Genomic DNA, 14,262 nt, shown 5'->3' with positions numbered 1-14,262 from the left:
GTAACGGACTTTAAATATTAGGGTTAAGATATATTTATTTTTCCAGACAAAATATCACGCAAGAATTTTAGTACACTTACTTTTTACGTACAGCTAATGTGTGGATGGTATTAACAATCATGAGCTTATCCATTATAAAATATGAAGACGCCAAGTAAACAGACACACACAGGAGAAGCAAACCTTTAGCTGGGGAATCCCAGCCGTTTTTTATTTATAAATATAAATCTGATTGCTTTCCTTTGCAGTCGTTCTAAGCTCTGTATATCTTTTTTAGTGTGGGGATCTCATACAACGAATGCATACTCCAATTTATATCTGATAATGGAATTGGGCGCTTGAAGTTTAACATTCACCGTTTATTCCAGTATTTCCATTAATTTGTCGTTTCTTTATTTAATTTATTAAGCACAAGTAATTACTCCTTTGTTGGCCTTTGTGTAAGTGTGTGTGGGTTCCTTTTGACGTGGCTACATATATATATATATATATATATATATATATATATATATATATATATATATATATATATATATATATATATATATACGCAACAAAAACATGCTGTCTGCTAAAGAAAAACAAGGCAACACTTCTCCAAAAAGCACTTATATTTCTTGAAAGTATTCTGAAATCGAGTCAATACCTCTTCCAACATGTTTCCCCACTTTTCGAAGCAACTCTGCACCTGCTCAAGCTTAATTCACATGTGTGCAATCAGACGATAAGTTGTCTTCACATCGTGCAGGGTGGTAAATCTTCTTCATTTACGTAACGTTGGCGGTTAAGAATGAACAAAAACTATACTGAGCTTGATGCGATAAATAGCCAGTTTAGAAAACGCGCTCCTATGACAGATATGTTATTACCAACTTATCGGAAAGCAGTGTGACGTTTGGTGCTCTCATGACGGAGAGACCAATCACTCGCGTTCCAGATCTTTGCGCGCCTTTCTTGTGGACAATATTTCTTAATCGCCTGATTTCTTCCAACTGAATTTGATGATTGATAGTCGGTCCCGCAATTGCACCATTGCAAAAACTCTAAAGAAGCAAAACAGTGAAACGATGCTGGTAATCTTCACACGAGCGCACTTGTCCCATTTCTATCGATCTTGGTGAAAAACGCACTTTCCAAAGTCCCAAATTTTCTTGGTTGGGGTTTCATACCCACAATACTAGCAAGCGTCACGGGTGATAATTTTGGAAAGAATGTCGGTGTCGCTTTCTAGTATATATCAGAAATAGTGGGAGAAAACGAAACAGTTGTTCTTTGTGTTGATTTTTGAGTAAACCGACGAGCAGAAAACATCGTTTCAACGTGTGTCATGCTAAATAACTGTCAAAAATCACTCACAAGATATTCCGAAAATATATTCAATCCGGCAGCTTCTGAAGTCTCGTGAATTCAGTAGCGTTGAATCGCGTTGTGGTTATTGTTATTGTGTTGCTGTTGCTTTTCCGCAATATCGCAGGTAAGACTTGTTAAACGTCAGTTAAAAGAGGATAGAGTTAACACTCATTTCTTATTTTTTCACCAGCCAAACCAATCAAAACAAACGCATGGGTGTGTACTTCCTCCAACAAGCACGATGGAATTTGCGGCGCTAAATAATGTAAAGCAGTTCCCGTCTGTTTCTGTTCTGTTTCTGCCGCGAGCCCTGTATGATCGGTGAAACATTCTTCGGCCTACCCCCCCTTTGCGTGCCTGTTCCGAAATCTGTGAAAACTCCGTGTCTGATATGACGTGTAAAGGACAATTAAATTTTATTCGACGGAACAAAGGCCAAGTTAGTCTTTGCTATGCTGCATCCTTTCTGTAATGAGCCCCAGGCTATTAGTCAAAGTTTTATGGGCTGCGCGCACTTCTCCTGTCTGTCACACGATATTACAAAAACCGCTAAAAGTCACCACGTCAAGGTAACGTAACCGCACTCAAGATGCAATAATGCGCTAAACGAAACTGAGCATTGTTAGGAATAGTCGGAAACTGCCCCGTTCCCAAATGCATAAAAAATGGTTGCCCACCTATCGATGGGGCACTGGCTACTCCAGGCTTTCGGGCTGAATGGGTTTGTCTGCGCATTACAAAAATTCGCAAATGCCATGTAACATCGTCGAGCATATTCGGAACGTTTAAAGCAGCGCTCTGCACACCAACTCGCTCGCTGAGGAATCATTTTAAAGGTAGTTTTAACCTTCGAGGGGCTCTATTCTCGACAGGCATGCCAGCTGCATGGCCACCATTATGCGCCATGTTGACTAACTAATTTACTGTCGAGAGATCACGTGCCTTGAAATTTCTGCCGGGAAACAGAAATTTTGCCAAATGCAATAACTCCTTTTCATGGAGACGACGAAGCGTGACGTCGAGCTGGAAATTTTATCGACTAATATTTTTCTCTGATCTTTGGCAGCTCTATTGCTGGTTTAGCGCTTTCAAAACAAAATGAGTGGTAGGTAACAGATGAGTGGTAGCCAGTGCAATGCATGTGTCATTTCGCGAATATGTGCTAGTGGTCCATGATAGCTACCATGCCGACTTGCTGATTGGCTGAATAAATGTGCCGGGAGGCCTGACACGGGAGGAGGACGAAGAGCCGTTTCGTAAACATCAATTTGACGTTATGTGACGTCGTGCTCGGTCGCATTGCAGGGATTGTCCGTCATAAGTCGTGGTGCAACGAGGTGCGCGAATTATGCTAATGAGCGGCCATATGCAATAGCGTTGGAGAGACATGCGTATCGCCGCATTTTCCCCGTCGTTTGCGGCCGTGCATACCTTTTGTTCATAACGCGTGCACATGGCATTTGCATGGCGCTAAGGTGGTGTTGGCATTTGTGTTTTTGGCCAGCATATATTTTTAAAAACATGCTTATTTGAAATCACATTTGTGGAACATTACAAACCTGCGATGTTTTTGCACTTATCACAGTTGTGTTTGCATTGTAATCAAGAACAATTAGTTTTCACATCATCATAGGTTATGATAAGAGTAGCTTTTTAATTATGAAAAGGAATGTTTGCTTGGTGACGTCTTGAAACTTCCTCGTGCCGTGCCGGTGAGCAGCGAAGTGAACAACAGATGGCAGCACCGGCGCTTGCGTGGTGCAAGCGGATACCTCTGGCGCACGCAATGCTATCGGTGATATTTGTCCGTTTTTCAGCCAACCGAGTCGGGCTAAGTCACTTGCGCTTCACGAGATAAGAATAAGGCGGCATCACCACTGGTAGGTCGCGTATGTTGTTTAAAGGTAGAACACAAGCGCATTTGCACCAATATACGATGACTCATTCCGTTTCCCGGGAATACGCATACTGGCTAATGAAGCAGACAACTGCTGTTACGTAGCAGTTGTTTTTGATGAAGCTGAAGTTGAATCTGCCATTAGAAGACCTTGCTTCCCCTTTCAGTGTGTCTGAATCAACTGCAAATCGAATATTCGACACATGGCTGCATATTGCATTTGCTAAACTTCAGCGCCTAATAACGTGGCCCTGGCAAGGCATGCTACAAAGAGGACAATGCAACAGCCCTTTTTCGATTCTTTCGGAGAAAGGATAGCTGTAATACTAGATTGCATTGACATCAATCTTGAGCGGCCGTCATCTCTGAAGCCAAGGAGTGAGACTTGGTCTCAGTATAAGTGCAATAACACAGGCAAGTACCTGATAGGATAATGCCCCCCGGGGGTGATCACTTTTGCTTCTTAGGGCTGCGGAGAAAGGACCCCTGACAAGCACGTTACCGAAATCAGTGGCATTCTTGTCCATTTGTTACAAGGGGACATGGTGTTGGCTGATCGAGGCTTCGATATTGCGGACACTGTAGGTCTGTACTGTGTAAGGTTGCAAGTACCTGCGTTCAGGAAGGGCAAAAGACAACACTCGGCAATAGCTGTAGAGACAACAAGGAATCTTGCCTATGTTAGGATACATATTGAAAGGGTAATTGGCCTGATTAGGAACAAGTATGTTATAGTGAAGTCGGTCCGGCCACTAGAGTATGCGACTCGCAAACCGGGACGCCAGTTCACTCCACTAGACAAACCTGTTGTCGTGTGCTATGAACTTCCAAATTTTAGCCAATCTGTCGTTCCTGCCAATCGAAAATTACGCGGCTAAGTTTGCTACAAATTCCAGTTAGTTTGCAGACGGCAGTATTTGCACGCATTCTTTGAACTGTGTCTGTAATCTAGGCCATTCTTAGTGAAAGCAGAAAATATTTCTTTATATATACTTGCAGACTTTGTTTATTTGCATATATATGTGCAGAACAAATTAGAAGACTTCCAAATCACATCAGTTTCGAATCCTTTTATTGTCACATGACGTAAATCATAAAAAAAAATCAAGCTGAAGCCACAACTTAACGCTGACACTTCAGAGACTGCTGTAATGTTATTTTTCCCACGAAAAATTCAATTGCGATTCGCTGCCAGTAAGTATTTCATGTATAAATTAAATGAAGTTCGCATTAGAAGCCAATATTTTTGGCACTTGTCTGACAAATGAGCTGGAACTCCTTAACATTTCACAATTTCATCCTGCAGATTTGATGCTTACACCGTGCATAAAATTTTCTCCAGTTTTTTTATGCTGCTTTGTCACTTTGCTTTAATCATCAATTTTTCTGTCGTAACAGGGATGCTTCTTTCTCTACCCTATCCTACTTTACACATGCTATAAGCTTGTGTGAAACACAAATGCACAGCACTCGCTCACTTGAGCCCAGTGCGGATTTCCACAATTCCATACAGAAATTCAGGAAAGATGGTGACCATCCTCCGAAGCTCTCCAGATTCTAAGGAAAGCTGGTCGACAGCCCCGCGATCATGTGCTTCCCAGCCCACGTCACCACCCTACCAATGAGGGCCCCTCTAACATGAACGAGGTGGCACATCGCTCTGCGCGACAACTGAACCACCGCGCAGTTTCGAAGACCCCCTCTTCGAGTTCGGATCTCCTGGTTCAAAACATGCGAGGACGGTTAGTCAAATGCAACGACGTCAGCAAGCACTATTAGCTAGGCAGGCTGATATTGCCCAAAGCTCCCCACAAACTGAAACGTAGCCAGGCAGTCGTCTGGCGACAACTGCAGACACAAGCCTTCCCCAGTCCGGTGCGATTGCGGCACATTTTCCTCGCGGAATACGCGAGTGTTCTTTGCAAGGTACGTCAGAAAAATAGAGCGACGCTCTCGCAGATGTTGTGGGAGTGTCGTGTTATATCAGCTAAAATGACAGTTGCTCCGGGGGCTCTTGGGCCGAAGTGGGCCGCCGCTAAGCGCAGCTCCAACCTCAAGACACAAGAGCGGGCAGGCCAGTAGGCCCGAGAGGGGGCGACGAGGCAAGGCCTCGAAGTCCCCTCCTTTGTCGTATTTTAATAAAAATGTTTCCATCCAAGGATAGTGCGCGTAATTATGTTTCTGTCCACTCAAAACCTGGACTCCTGCCTCTGGGACCCTACTGTGCTTTCTTCCGTGGCTAACAATCTGCACGAAACCAGAGCTCTTGCTTCAGTGCTCACTTCAGTCAAATGCAGGTGTAGTGGAACCATTTGTATTCACAGAGTTTCCCGTCACATGCCACAATTCTTCGTGTCTTTGAGTCTTGACAGTAACAGCAAACAGGTTTTTGGGAGCTAGTGCCAGCCTCCGGTGCATCTTTTCAGGTGAAATATACTGGAAACATTTTCGATAGGACAACATGTGCGAAATACTGCGTTGCCGATTGCAAAATTTCATCAAAGAATGTATTGCCTTCCAATATCCTTTCAATATGCACAGAAAGAGGTGTCCAAACAACAAAGTCACAATACTTTGCACTACACATTGCCAGTTGTGTCTGCACCTGGTAAAAGTAGCCATGAGTTATCTTTAAGTGAAATCCGTCTGTACTGGTCTCCAGGAAGAAATATTTGCTTCCTAACGCAGCTTCTATGCCAGACTCTGCTAGGGATAGGGTCACTCGACCTCAACAATGCCTTCACCACAGAACGAACAACTGAGAAGAGCATCTGGGGATGCAAGAAGGGGGGATAATTTGTACTTAAACAAACACCAACTCTTCTCTCAGTCTGTTGGTGCGGTGTTGCGCTGCTTCTGTTTCTGTTTCTGGTAGGCGGAGATGGCTGTGCATTCATGCTTACGTCCCCATTCTGTCGCTGCAGAAGGAAACTTGTTTTTCTCAGGGTAATACATTCTTATTAATACATTATTTGACGGCAGCCTCAGACTTGTGCTGCGCACACACTTCATAACAGACGCAGTTACCTGGCCTGCTCTGTTTGGAAACCACTGGGCGCATTCGGCAGCTCTTTTGTTGTGGCTTACACATGCCAGGCCATCTCTGTTATAACAATTTCTTTTAAAAACACTTCAGCCCAGCGCACGATGGCAGACAAATCCTCCGCGGTAGCCTCTTAAGAGATAAGGTTATGGAGGACCATTTGTTCCTTTTTTTTGTGGTAGCTGATAAAGTGCGATATATTCTTCTCGTAGCATGAACAGCGTTATCATGGCCCTTGCTTTTGATATTGCTGCAAAACACAGCTCAATCACTGCCTTTGTTGGAGCTAGGATTGGTTGTGGAGATGAGGCTCCTTCAGGAGAACTCCTCTTCGTAACGTTCTACATTTTCCAGTTGTTCATTTTTAACTGCAACTTGAACTTTATTAATTTTTCTAGTATATAATAGAAACATCGTCCTGGGCTAAAAGCTGGCATAAGCAGCTTGACTGGACCCAAGAGACCTTGCTGTACATGACAGGGCGATAACAGGGAGTACTTTGTAACATAAAACAATTCAAAAGCAGTTCCACCCGCACAAAATCAATTGTAACATTTTCATGTATAAGCCTATTTACAGGATAATTGTCTTGCGATGCAGAAACAGACAACATTAAAAGATATATGATAAGATTAAGAAAAAAAATATCAAACAACACCATACAATTACAATAATTATACATGAAATATATATGTTTACAAGTCGACAAGTCAGTTGTATCAACATAATTATTAAGGATTTCGGTATATTGTGTTTAATGGATTATAATTTGTATTCATTGCGAAAACGTGGTATATGTAAAGGATCATGGTTTCTTAGATGTACTGCTATTCTATGGCGCTGCAATGCGGCTATGGATGTAAGCCGATTTCTTAACTCATCCTTTGCAAAATAATACATTCTTAGGGGTGGTCTACCCAAATAACTTGGTATTTCTGTTACAAAGTTTTTGTCGTCGATAGGCATTCAGTATTGGCAATGTGCCTGAGGAGCGCTTTTTCTAATGTAATTATTCTATTTATGTTCGTTTGTGTTGGGGTCCCCCATAATAATCTACAATTATTAAATTGTAAGGTAAAACAAGGAATTATAAAATAAAATAAAAAGAACCGCTTTCGCCTTGGCAGGATTATTTCTAAATCCATTTTACTGTCACCACTCAGACTGATTACGTAGCAGTGCATTATACCTAATAAATAGTTCGTTGATATCCTTTCTAGTAAAGGCTAAAGTGTTATCATCTGCATATACAATGAAATCAACTATAGCATCAGTAGTTACTAAGTCATTAACATGTATGTTAAATAATCGGGGGTCCAGAGTCGTGGGTCCTTGTGGTACCCCGTTTTTAATTGACAAGAATGAAGATTGGACGTTATCTTTACATACACAGTGTCATATTTTTCACGTACGACTTCATCAAGGCGACGGGACTGCCGAAAACTCCATACATTGAAAGCTTAGATATAAGAATGTCATAATTGAGGCAATCAAACGCCTTGCTGTTGTCAATGAAAATCCCGAGGGCGAAATTCCACCCACCGTCTATAGCTAACGCTATACTTTCGTTCAAGGATAAAATAGCTGTCCCCGTAGATCTTCCTTTTCTAAAGCCAAATTGTGAATTTTTTATAACGTTATATTTGGCTAGAAATTTTGTTAGGCGTAAAGCAATATTTTTTTCTAATGTTTTGGAAAAAATTGTTAGCACAGATATTGGCCGGTAATTGGAGACTTTATTTACATCACCGTGTTTGAATAACACCTATATTCTAACTCGTTTGATTCGATCTGAGAAAGTTACCGACTCTATTGCTAAATTCAATATGTGAAACAACGCACGAGTGAAGGGCATGTTCTAAAACGTATTTTATTTGCTTGATTATAAATTATCAATATGTAATGCCTTGCTGATATTTAAATTTATTATTGTTGTGAACACCTCATGTTCATTTCCTGGTTCCATAAATATATAATTACCAATACTATCATTCAGCGAATAAATAACTCGGGGGTCACGGCTGTGCACTATGCCTGCGGTCACAAAATGAGTAATAAAGTGATTAGCCAGCGCTTGACAGCTAAGTTCACAATTATTATCAGTTATTGAATTGCGTATTTTGCTTTTATTTTCACGACCTAAGACGCAATTTATTACTTTCCAAACCGCAACCGGACGCTTCTTGTTCATTGCAGAAAACATAACACGTTGATAGTAATGTATCGTCGCTTGCCTCAGTATTTTATTCAATCGATTTCTTTCTGTGTTAATTTCCTTAAGTTTGATTTCTGATCTCGAATGCAGGAAAGTATTATAAAGGTGGTTTTTGCTTTTTATCAGCTTGATGTTGTCTTTGGTGATACACGGTCTTCGTATCTTTTTTGAACGTCTGACGTGTCTGAATAGAAAATGCACAATGTCAATGCACACAAAAGCTTCAAGGAACTCGTTATATACTTCGCTTACCTGATTTTTTCTTAACACGAAATTCCAGTCGTGCGTAATCACAGCCTGGCTAAATAAATCGAGTGCGTAATTCGAAATGTGTCGATAAGTAATTCGTTGTGTTGTTTGTTCATCACAGTATACACTACAAAAACAGGACCATGGTCACTAATATAATAAGAAATTTTACCCGTAGTGCATAGAGGTGTATCTATATTTGCAATGAGAAGGTCGAGGGCAGATGAAGTTGAAGGAGTAACCCTGATTGGTGTAGTAATCAGATTAGTAAGGCAAAATGAAAATACTAGGCTATTTATATAGTGCACATAGTTATTACCCTCCAAAACAGTTATGTTAAAATCACCTCCAGAGACAAAATCAAAATTATCGGCTAAGCTTATTCCAAAAGTTTGCTGAAATAAGACAAAAAGTTCTTGATACAGCCGGTTGGAGAGCGGTATATTACTGACATCACCCTTTCTGTGGTTTTGACCGTTAGTATTTGGTAATCATGACTTATGAATGAAAATTCTGACACCATTTCATAATTACAATTATTTTAGCATAAAGGGCCACACCACCTTCTCGCCTATTCTGGCGGTTCATGTAAAATGAGGTACAGCCTTCCAGTTGAACAACACCGCAGCTGCTTTGCAATCAAGTTTCAGATATCATGACGTCAAACTGAAACGAAACTTTATTGAGAAAACAAGTAATGCTGTTGCCCTTGCCAACAGGGAAACGGGAATTGAAATGCAAAACAGAGGTATATGTAGTGTCTGGATGATGAACATTTTGCGGTAAGGCAAAATCAAGACATTTCATTTGAACAGAAAGTGCAGGTTGTAATGCAACATTAAGCATATCTTAGAAAGTTCTTCCTTATGATCTATCGTTATGATTCGCGTGTCGCCAGACAGTCTCGCGAAAACTTTTGAATTCTACGACCAAACGGATTTCCATTCATGATCACGTTTTCTACCGATAGCAATTCCAAGCAGCCGCTTTAGTGTAGGGCACAGCTGCTCGTTAACACATATATTGTGGAAGTTAACAATACCAATGTCTTTGTTGACAAGACGCGCTTTCCTTGCCTTCTTCAGCGCAGCATCACGCTTGGTTCGGGACTTAAACTGCACCACAATGCTCGATTTTTTCGGGTCTCGAGTTGGAATAAGATGACATACTTCAATATTAGTCTCTATAATTTCTTGTTCGATGGCGTCTCTGATTTTTCGAATAAATTTAAGCACACTTTTATCATCAGACCTAAAAACGCCTTGTATCTAAATATTCTTGTTTCTGACTACTACGAGCGCACAAACCTCTTTTCAAGCTCTTCAGTCCTGAATTCGAGAGCCCGCATTTTCCTTAAAGTATCTTGTTTTGATTTTCTAGTTTTTGTCTTGCGGATTCTTCAGCTCCTAATTTTGCCTCAAGTTCTTCAATTGAGGCGGGACCCAACTTTATGCTCAGAGTACAATCCTTCTGTTCTACCTTATGTTCTCGGATCTCATTGCGCATGTCCCTAACCATTGTCTCGCGACACTGCTTTAGTTGATGTAAACTCTTGCTTTAGCTGAAATGTTTAGCTTTTATTTCATCTTTCAGTTAGGCCATTTCTTTAGTCATGCTGTATCAACAGAAACAACCCGCGACATAGAGAATATATATAAACGATGCAAAAAGGAAACAATGCCTGGCTGTAGCAACGGTGAAACTGTATGCAATAGTAATAATGAGCCGAGAACAGAAACCTGCAGCAAAAAAGGCAGACAAGAGCTCAGCGTTGCAGTAGGTACGTCGTCGCTGCTTCCAAGCGAAGTGCCGCAGAGCACCCATTTTTGCAGCTTTGGGTGCTGTGATGTTGTTGCCTATGGTACAGTTGATTGGTTCAGCTGACAGTCGCGCCTGACGGGTGCAGTGGTGGAACCCTCACCGCACCAGTCAACGTGCACACGTGCACGCTTGTAGGCGCACCAATGTTGGCAAAACTTGCAGCTGAAATATCGATGTCCATTAGCCTCTTGAATTTAGCATTTCGGATATGGGGTGGCAGCCATTGATTCTTCTTTTCTGTGCAAGTCACAGAGTTCCTCAGCCTCACAGAAGTTTCAATGGCGAAAAGGGTCGCGGCAGCGTGCGAACATGCTGCATCTACACCTGCCATGCAAGGGCAATGAGGTGTAGTAATAGTGCCATCTGTTCTGGCGAAAATCCAGGTTTTCAGCGGTTACTTTCGTAGGCACTGGGAATGGTTGAGGTCAAAGGTTGATTGAAATTTCAGTAAGTCCACTTTTGAAATGCGAACTTAAATTTGCTGAATACAACAACAGATCTGGCTTGTGGTTCCATGCTGCACTATCAACAAACTTACTTAAAATGTTACAGTAGCTGAATGATTTTACTTGTGCATTACTAGTTTCAGGCAAACACAGAAGTAGCCTGCAGAAATCAGCGTTCACCTCTAGCTTTCATTTAATGTTACCGATATTTCCCTGGTTCTCACAATTTATGATTTTTTTCTGATTGCTGGATCATCTTTTATTGTTGCCACGTGCGGCCGTCGTAAGCAACGAAACTGTAGTGCACAAAAGGAAAAGAAGCCAAACATTGTCTACAGCGACGAAATGAGTGCAACTGCAGTGACGTAGGAAAAAATGAACATTTACTTGGGTCACAACATAAAAAAGCGTCAACTAACCTCACTTGGAACATTGACACGCTGCGATGTAAGCTGCTTTGCTGCTACCCTCATTGTCCGTCTACTGGCAAAGTATTTGTGGCCGCCCTGTGACTTGTAGTTTTTCGTCTGCTGCAGAGTGCCGTTTCTTGTTGAAAGGACCAAACAATTGACGATGCCACTAGGTCTCACGGCAGGCAATCACGACCACTATTCAGTGCAGTGTCTTTACCGATGCGCTCTTTGTAGGGGTCTTTCTATCGCGCATTTCAATTTTCGCTCGCTAACCAGCCCGTGTGGTTGGCACGAGCTCTTCAAAGCACGAAGGGCAAAGAATGTGCACGTTTTCCTTCGCCAAGTCGACAAGGTGCTCCGGCCCGACTATGTGTTCTTAAATAAGGTGCTCTCTAACTGTGCAAGCCGGAAGTTACGTCATGTGCAACCCGTGTATAGATGAGAATAGTGAGCTGTTGAAACAATGCTTCAGGTCATCGTTTACTGCTTGTATGTAATAGTCCTACCTTACACGGCCCCGGTAATACATACTAAAGAAAACTGTTACTCAGGGATGGCATGACAGCTATGAACCGGGCAACCTGTCAAAAAATTAAATACGCTGATGCCTTGGTTCAAAGAACGACAAGTTCCAGTGAAATTGTGAATGTTTTCCAATCTCAGCTTTAAGGTACCTGTCATTGAATCGGGTGGCGCACCAGGCGCGCGCCACTCCGAAATTTTTCTGTTAGCAGGTGGCCTACACAGCTCCTCTTTTAATCTCACCTTACCAGCACCCAGTAGAGTGGGTGCCACTTCCCTCCCTAAAAAAAACCTTCTAGATACACCGCTGGCGCACGTGCTTTAAATTTCTGCCCTACAACGACTCATTGTGACAGTGTTTAGTTGTTTGTAGACGCGGATAACTTTTAGCGCAAAGTGAGGTAGCAGGAGAACCTTGGTGACAGAGCAGTGACTTCCTTTTTCGCTTTGCTTGCCGCGCGCGTTAATTTTAGTACGAAATTATTATAGGCATGCATGCCTATTTTATGCAATCCAATAAAGAGGACCCTGTAAAGTTGTAGCATAGATTGTATTGGCACTCCCCAGGTCTTTCTTGCTAGGAACTTCAACATATGGCAAATTTCTGTCAGGCGTTTTCTCACATAATTCACATGAGTGGTCTAGGAGAGATTTCTGTTAATTTGCGTCCCCAAAAATCTGTGACTCGTGCTGCACGAGATCAATTGTCCGTCGAAGAATATCACGTATGGAGACATTGATTTCCTGGTAAACGCCACCCCTGCACACTTTTCATATGATATATGAAGTCCTTGTTCTCGAAGGCAGGACGATGTTAAAGTCGCTCCCTTCTGAAGCCACGCGCGAAGCTGCAGTCGCGTCACAGCCGACGTCCAAATGCAAATGTCGTCGACATAGACGGAGAGCCTAGCGGTGCATGGCAGGATGTCGGCGAGTCCAATGAGTGTTAGACTGAATAGCGTTGGGTGCAGTACTCCGCCCTGAGGCACCCCACGATTATTTTAATGCTGAGATGTCGGACCATCCTCGGTAAGTACGAAAAATGATCTCTTATGTAGATAGTTACTTTTCTAGAAATAGACCTTGCCGCCAAGTCCTACTGCCTCTAACACGTTGAAAATCGCTTCGTGCGTTACGTTATCGTACGCTCCTTTAACATCCAGAAATAGGTCCGAAGGTAGTCTTTTGCAGGACTTCTGGTGCACGACGTACGCCATTAGGTTGATAACGTTGCGAATGGAAGAACGGCCACTGCATCTGGATATACCAGGTATTGTTCGAGGTACCATTCTAGCCGTGCTAGAGCCATCCTCTCCATTAGTTTTCCGATGCGACTGGCAAGCGCACATGGTCTACAGGCGACTTGCTAGGCTTGTGGAATTAGGCGACTGGTCTTCCATTCCTCGGGATCCGTACTGTCTGCCAGGAGTTGTCGAACAAAAGCAGGAGCACTTTCCGAGCCTCTTCGCCAAGATTACACAGGGCACGATAGGTTATACTGTCGGGTCCTGGTGAAGATGAACGCTTGCACAAGGTCATTGCAGCTTCGAGTTCGTCCATGGAGAAAGGATTCTCCTTGCGGGGATCGTGTGAAATCAGTGAGTGGTGGGGCGTCGATGTTCCATCGGAACTAGCTTCGCCAGCAATCCTACAGTAGAAAGCTACACCGACGTCAATCTCGCTACATTGTTGGTCAAGGGCCTAAGGCTTAGAAGCGTGGCACTGCTGAGGGGTTCCACGGAGACCACGAACAGTTCTCCATATGTGAGACAAACGTTTTCGTTGGTTCAAAGACTCGCGTAATGACATCCACCTTTGCGATGCAAGTTTGTTCATGTGACGCTGAATTTTCTTTTCAGTTCTTCTGGCCAAACACAAGTCATGTACAGACTTTGTGCGCCTGTGTCTTCGCTCTGCACGGTGACGAATTGCACGAAGCTTCTCCAGCTCAATGTCCTATTCGGTGCATGCATAGATTCTCTGAAACAAATATGTGGCGCGCTCTAGGGCACCGTTTATGATATCCTCTCGGCTAGAGGACAAGTCAACACTACAGCTGTCTTCGACAATTGATTTGAGCATTGACCAGTCTATGCATTGTGCGGCGCCGGCTAACTTGGAGCCCGTCAGCCCTTCAATTCTAAGTGGGTTGGTGGTCGCTTCCCCGCATTTCAATATTCGAAAACCACCTGACCTTTCCAGTGAAGGAGCGTGAAACAAAGGTGAGTTCAAGGCAGCTACAGTAGGCATTTCCACACAGAAAGGTGGTACTTTCATCATTTAACAAGCGCAGTTCTCGTTCGGAG

Source organism: Dermacentor variabilis, chromosome 7, assembly GCF_050947875.1.
Source record: "Dermacentor variabilis isolate Ectoservices chromosome 7, ASM5094787v1, whole genome shotgun sequence".
Classification (NCBI taxonomy): Eukaryota; Metazoa; Arthropoda; class Arachnida; order Ixodida; family Ixodidae; genus Dermacentor; species Dermacentor variabilis.
Note: the sequence above shows the minus strand (reverse complement) of the source record.